The sequence below is a fragment of the Vicia villosa genome, unplaced genomic scaffold (genome assembly GCF_029867415.1).
Source record: "Vicia villosa cultivar HV-30 ecotype Madison, WI unplaced genomic scaffold, Vvil1.0 ctg.000568F_1_1, whole genome shotgun sequence".
In the NCBI taxonomy this organism is placed as follows: domain Eukaryota; kingdom Viridiplantae; phylum Streptophyta; class Magnoliopsida; order Fabales; family Fabaceae; genus Vicia; species Vicia villosa.
Window position 1 is genome coordinate 652862 of NW_026705261.1, and position 7027 is coordinate 659888.

Sequence of the window (7027 nt, forward strand, 5' to 3'; positions counted from 1 at the left end):
CCATATATCTCAAAGTACCATCACACAAATTTTCAGACTTCAATTCACTCAGACGCACCGTCAGTAGCTCAAACAGTCAACAGACGACCCGTTTGACCAAAAAGTCAACAGACAGTCAAAAATGAAATTTTTTGTCAACATCCATATTTTGTCAAAAGATTCATCATTTGATCATTAGATGATCATAATTCATCAAGGAAAGATCAAAAATCAACAAAACCCTAAGATTCAAAATTAGGGTTTTCTCCTAAAAAGTCAACTGAACTTTGACTGGCCATAACTCTCTCATCCTTCATCCAAAAAATTCAAACCAAAGCTCATTTTGAAGGAAATTCAATTATATTTCAAATGCAATTGATCCCATGGTCATTACATTCACCATTTGAAAAATATGAACAAAGACATTACAGGTCATTTTCAAAATCAACAAAAAGACACTTTTTTCAAAAGGACACACAAGGAGCATCAAAAATAATTTTGACATGAGACCAAAGACATTGGTTAGAGGACTCTTTGAGGTTTCCAAAAAGTGCAAGATCTCCTTCATATGACAAAAATTGAGGGATTTACACCTTGTTGAAGTTGGCTAAATTTTGGGAAAATGCATAAAACCAACATTGCTCAAAAATGTATTTTTTCCAAATGGGGCCAAGTTTTCATGGTTCAAACATGTTTGCCATAATATTATGGGCCTCCCACGACCAAGACAAAGCCCACACCATTTTTATCCATTTTTGGCTTAATTTTATCTTGTTTTAAGATTAAATAAAAAGGAAAAATGGAAGGATAATGGATAGCTTAAATCTTAAGCATGACTCATCCAAGAATCTTCAATTTTCTGCAGAAGATTGAGGTACAAGGCAAGAGCATTGAAGAGAAGCAAGACTTGGTCAACAATTCAAAGGTTTTAATATAAAAAAAATCAAGAATTCAACAAAGGCAACTAAAAGCTTCTTGGCTTCAATTCTAAGCACAACATAGCCTATATAAAGGCTATAACACTTCACAAACAAAGAGGACGAAATCAGAGCCAAAGTCTTGCTTGTAACACACTTGTAACATCTTGAAATATTCAAAGAAATTTAAAATTCGAATTTTAAGTTCAAGCTATTTTCAATACAAATTAAACACTCAAACACGTTCCTTGAACTTCACTGAACCTATCCAGATCAGTTGCAAGCATTGAAACCTCAAGAACACGAGCCTAGAACTCACGGTTTGTTCAAATCAAAACTCACCAAAATCTCATAATCCATGCATGTTTGACAAGATGTAGACATATATTTGAGTTTAGTTTGATGTCCTGATCGTTTCTGGACATTTAATTAAGGTTTGGTTGAGTAATCACGAAGTTACCATTTTAGGGCTCATAATCTCAAAATTAGGACTTTCTGAAATAAGCAAAATTACAGGTTCTAAGTGGTACCATTGAGTTCGTATGGACTAGACGAATCGAGAGGACATGTCGCGCCAAATTTATATGCATGTTTGACCCTATTCGCTATTTTGCAGGTTTAGGTGGTATCTATTACAGCGCTTTTAGTATAAAAACGTTATTAAAGGTGCTGGCTGGAGGTTGAAGACGATAAGGTGTCTCCACCTCATTGGATAAAACGCGCGCGTGTTTTTTTTAAATAACCTATGATTCTGTGCTTTGCAGTCTATGCCTTTGCCATACGCCTCACTTCAATCACCTTCTGATCCACTTGCCAGCTCATCCTACGTTCCTGACACGCCAGTCCATACCATGGACTCTCCAATCAACCACATCTGATTAGTATCCTTTTATTTTCTATTTTGTTTTAATTTCTTTGTTAAATTAATTAAAAATAGTTTTAAAAATCCAAAAAATACACAAAAAATATTTTTAAGTTTCTAAAATAATGTTTTATTTTCTGATATAAAAATATTTTATTTTTCTTCATAATTTCAATATTTTGCATAATTAATTAGGTTATATTTATATATTTGCTTTTTAATTATTTTAACCAATCAAAAAATCATAAAAAAAATTGTTCTTTATATTAAATATTGTTTATATATTATAAGCTAATTTTGTACATATTTTGAATAATTTTCTCTTCAAATTTTAATTATTTGTATAATTATTTGTATAATTATGTATTAATTAACTTAAAAAATTTTCAAATCAATTTCAAAAATTCAAAAAAATTAGTTTTGTTTTAAAATTAATTAGCAAACATTTTGAACATATTTTGAACTTAATTTTAGGTTTAAAATTTTATTTCCATCTTTTCCTCATTTTAATTTAATTAATCATGCATTAATTATAATTAAAATAAATCATAAAAAATCCAAAAAAAACATGTCTTTATTTTCTTGCAATTTAAATTCCTAGATAAATGTATAGGTTGCCAAACTCATGTAAATAGGCATAGTTTACATTTCCTGCACAATCGATGTAATAGCGTAGATTTATTTTCCGCATTTTACATTTCCGCATTTTAAATTCCAGCACATATAAACTGCGTGTATGTCAAAGATAAAATTGAATCATTAGATCACTAACTCCAAAAGATAAAATACCTGAATCCAAACACAATCACACTTGCACCTCCTAAGGTAATCCCTTATCATTTTGTTCAAAATCAAAGTCAAATTCTACTGTTTCGAGTACAAAATCGAACCTTTTGTTTGTATCCGGTGAAAGGATAGATTTTTAAAGGAAATAGGATAAAGACCTTACAACTCAGGGTAGACCTCCTAATTTGCTTGCTCAAATCAAAACAAACAAAATTCTCATACACTGTTGTTTTTCAAAATAAAACTTTCCAAAAAGACAATACTTTGTATACATCCAAACAAGGATCATTACGAAGTTAACGTTCTTTTTCCAAAACATCTTTTGAAAGATAAAAACACTTTGTATACATCCGCACAAGGATCATTACAAATTCAACTTACAAAGGTATTTCAAACCACATATGAGCATTTTAAAGCAATTGAAAAGTGATCGAAAACAAGTGAGCTAAGCAAACTTAAGAGCCCATGGATAACCATGGATACAAAGGGTGCTAACACCTTCCCTTTGTATAACCTACCCCCTTACCCAGAATTTCTTAAAGGTTTTTTTTCTGTGTCTTTTATAAACCTTTCCTTAATTGGATAAAATAAAAGGTCGGTGGCGACTCTCTGAATTTTCAAAAAAAGCGAAAGCAGAAACAATAAAAAGAGTCAGTTCACGTATCTCTCCGCGAGAGGTATGGCCGAAAACGGAGGTCCACAACCACGCTCTCTTAATCTTTTTTGGGAACCGGAAACGCGAAGAAGGGATTAACGAAACGGATCGGAAATCGGAAGGAAGAAGAAAAGCTTGAAGATTCACAGCAAGGAGAGGTATTTCGAAACCACTTATCTTTAGGTTTGTGATTTACAAGATTAATAGAATGTTTTCTTATTTGATTTGAGGGGTTAGGAGATACTTTAGGGTTTCTTGATTTGGGTTTTTCTTTTTGGATTTTGTGAGGAAAAGAAGGTAGAACGAGAGAATGAGGAAAGGTGGAGAGAGAACGTCTCTAAAAAAAAATTTGTTAAAATCTGAAAATAACTTCTTTCCCTGGCCGTTGGATTGACGCCATGTGGCCTCCTGATGGCCACATGGTCTCACACGTGAACATGATTCGGTGTGTACTCCACTATTGCACCCCTCAGCCAACTAAGATCACGACCCCAGGTTCATCATACCACGAAATCAAACGCCCATGATCCTGAACACACACCATAGTCCCGCATACCCTCACCACACCTGATCACACGGACCTCCATCTTAATGGGCCTAACTCATGACTATCCATACACCCCAGGTTTTACTACCAAGAATAATATACACCCCCTTGTACAAAATAAAAAATAATAATAATAAAATTAATTAATTAATTTTGTAAAAATGCTAATTATTTAATTGTTTGTTATTTTAATAATTCAATCTAATTTTCTCCCCGAACCGACTATACCTATTAGTCGCATTAGGCGATAAATAATTTTGATTATTTTAATTTATCCGTTAATTTAATTAATCTGTTATTTAATTCTCTCCTTGACCCGACTAAATCTATTAGTCGCATTAGACGAGAGATAAAAAAAATACATAAAATTTAAAACATATTTAATTTGCTGCCCGCGACGATCAATCTATCGATCTGAGTAACCAGCAATGCCCCATTAATCCGTCAGCTATATTGACCAAATCTATTGGTCATTGCATCTAACGGTGCCATATTAAACCAGGGTTGTACACCCAAATCTAAAACATTCCAAACACACTAAACCACAAAACTACAGATTTTCATCTCTTCAATACTGCGATTTTCAAATCTACGATAAGGTAATTCAAAATACCTTCGAACTTCGAATTTCAAAAACTATGACAAGGTAACTCAAAATACCTTCAAACCATATCAAATCAAACTCAAAGGCGTACAACCTTGTCCCCGAACTACGTTGACTCTGATTCTCCATAAGGAGATACGTAGGCACTTGGATAACCAAGGCGAGTCCCCCTCCCTCTAAATCTCATTTTTTCCGATTCGTTTCCCTTAATTATTAATCCTTGAAAGCATGAACCTTGCCTTAACTTTTAGCCATAAAACTCGACCATTAGATTCAAAGCCATAGGAAAGGGTTGAGGGTGCCTAATACCTTCCCTCAACCTGATTATAATAACTTACCCCGATCTCTAAACTGCGTAGGGTTTCCTATTCGCCCTTCAGAATAGGTGGCGACTCTAGAATCTTAATGTTTAGGGCAGGTTGCTACAGCTGGCGACTCTGCTGGGGATAAATCATCAATGGTGAATTATTATGCTCCTAAGGCTTGGCAGGGTTTAAGTTTGATAAACGGTTTAGGTTTTTGGCAAAATTTTTAGGGTTTGGCTAATTCGCCATTTTTAGGGTTTGATTTAGGGTTATGTTTTTTTTATAAAAAAAATATTTAATTTCTGTTTTATTTATTTATCTAATTTTTATTATTATTTGCCTAAATATTAATTGCTTATGTTAATATATTTGCATTAAATGTTTAAATGTATATTAATATATTTGCACTGCTGGGATTATAAAACTGTTGTTAAACCTAGGCGTGGGAATTATAATAATGACCAGAGGGGAATTACATCGCCTACGAGTCTTATTATAATTCCACTCAGAGTGGGTTAAATATTCGGAAAGGTCTGATACAAGGCTCGACCTTGTTGAGGGCTGGACTAGGTATTTAGCTGATCTCTCTGGGAACCAGCCCCTAAAATTCGAACCTCATGGACCAATGAGTTGTTCCAAAATCCAAAGAGATAAAAAGTCTCGGCGGCTACGAACGATCCCATGAGACCTTCTAGAACATTCCTATGGGAAGGGTAGGCTCCCGAGCCGTTACGCGAACCTATGAACCTAGGGCTTATGTGCTTATGTGTTTAACTGTACGCTTTCATTATTTTTTATATATCTCATATAATTGTGGCATTCATCATGCATCATGTGCATTCTTGCATCATGTCTTATCCAAAAAAATAATACAAAAAAAGGAGTTATTATATTTAATCAATGGATGTGGATAAGGCATAAACACGAATAAAGCATATCATTCATGGCATGCATATCATTTTCATGGCATTGAAAGAAGATTTCTCTTTTACCTTCAGAGCAAGAGACCATTGGGAAGGATAATCTAACATCCCGACCGTCTTATCAGACAAGATATCAGCAAAAGAAATCAATGGATCAGCTAGAACAGAATCAAGCCGCCCTTCGTGAGGAGGTGGATCAGCTGAAGGTTAGTATGGAGGATCTCAAAGGAGGAATGACCCAAATGCTGAGCTTCATGAAAGATCTCAAGGATAAGCAAGACAAGGCTAAGGAGGTTCAAGACCAGTATGAGGAGATACCGAATGATGGCAACCCGTTGTTAGGATATGTTCGAGGCTATGACCCTCACAAGACAAAGGCTCACTCTTTTAAGAAGGTCGCTACGACCCATGAGAAAGGAAAGGCCTCTCAAGAGGGATTTGTCCCCACTCCACAGACTAAAGGGACAACCCGCACAGTTCGCATTCCTGCTAATAATGTCCCTAAGGATGAAGATTACCTAGATCTACAATACGGAGTACAAGAGGTGGACAACACAGACCAAGCACCTCAGACGCAGCAGTCTAATCCCAACTCTAGGGAAGACTTCAAGGACAGTGAACAGATCAAAGCGCTAGAGGAGAGACTAAAAGTGGTAGAAGGATACGATGCTTTCGATGTGGATGCCTTCAAAATGAGTTTGGTCTCAGACTTGACTATCCCACACAAATTCAAAATTCCTGACTTCGAGAAATACAAAGGACTCACATGTCCGAGGAACCACTTGCGCATGTATGTGCGAAAAATGGCTGCCTATGCCCACGATCAAAAGCTGATGATATATTTCTTCCAAGATAGCTTAAGCGGGGCATCTGTTGACTGGTACATGCAATTGGAGAAATCCTATATACGAAGCTGTAATGATCTTGCTAACACATTCTTGAAGCAATACAAGTACAACCTGGACATGGCATCCAACCGGATGCAATTACAAAATATGTCACAGAAGAAGGATGAATCATTCAAGGAGTATGCCCAAAGGTGGAGGGAAATGGCTTCTCGAGTCCAACCTCCCTTGATGGAAAAAGAACTGGTGGACATATTTATGAGTACTTTGCAAGGACCATACTATGATAAGATGGTCGGAAGCATATCTTCAGGGTTCTCGGACTTGGTAGTCATTGGTGAAAGGATTGAAAATGGGATCAAAAACGGGAAGATACAAGGGGCACCCTTAGGTTCCTATCATACAAAGAAGTCATATGATGGGAAAAAGGAACCCAACACTGTGGGGGCAATCCTGGTTAATCAGACATCAACACTACAACAGAAGGATCAACAAAAGCAACAGGGTGGCCAACGCCCCTGGAGGTCCAAGCCAAAACGATCATTTACCCCATTGCACATGGCACTGTCTCAAGCTTTGCAATACCTGCTCAGTCAGAACTTGA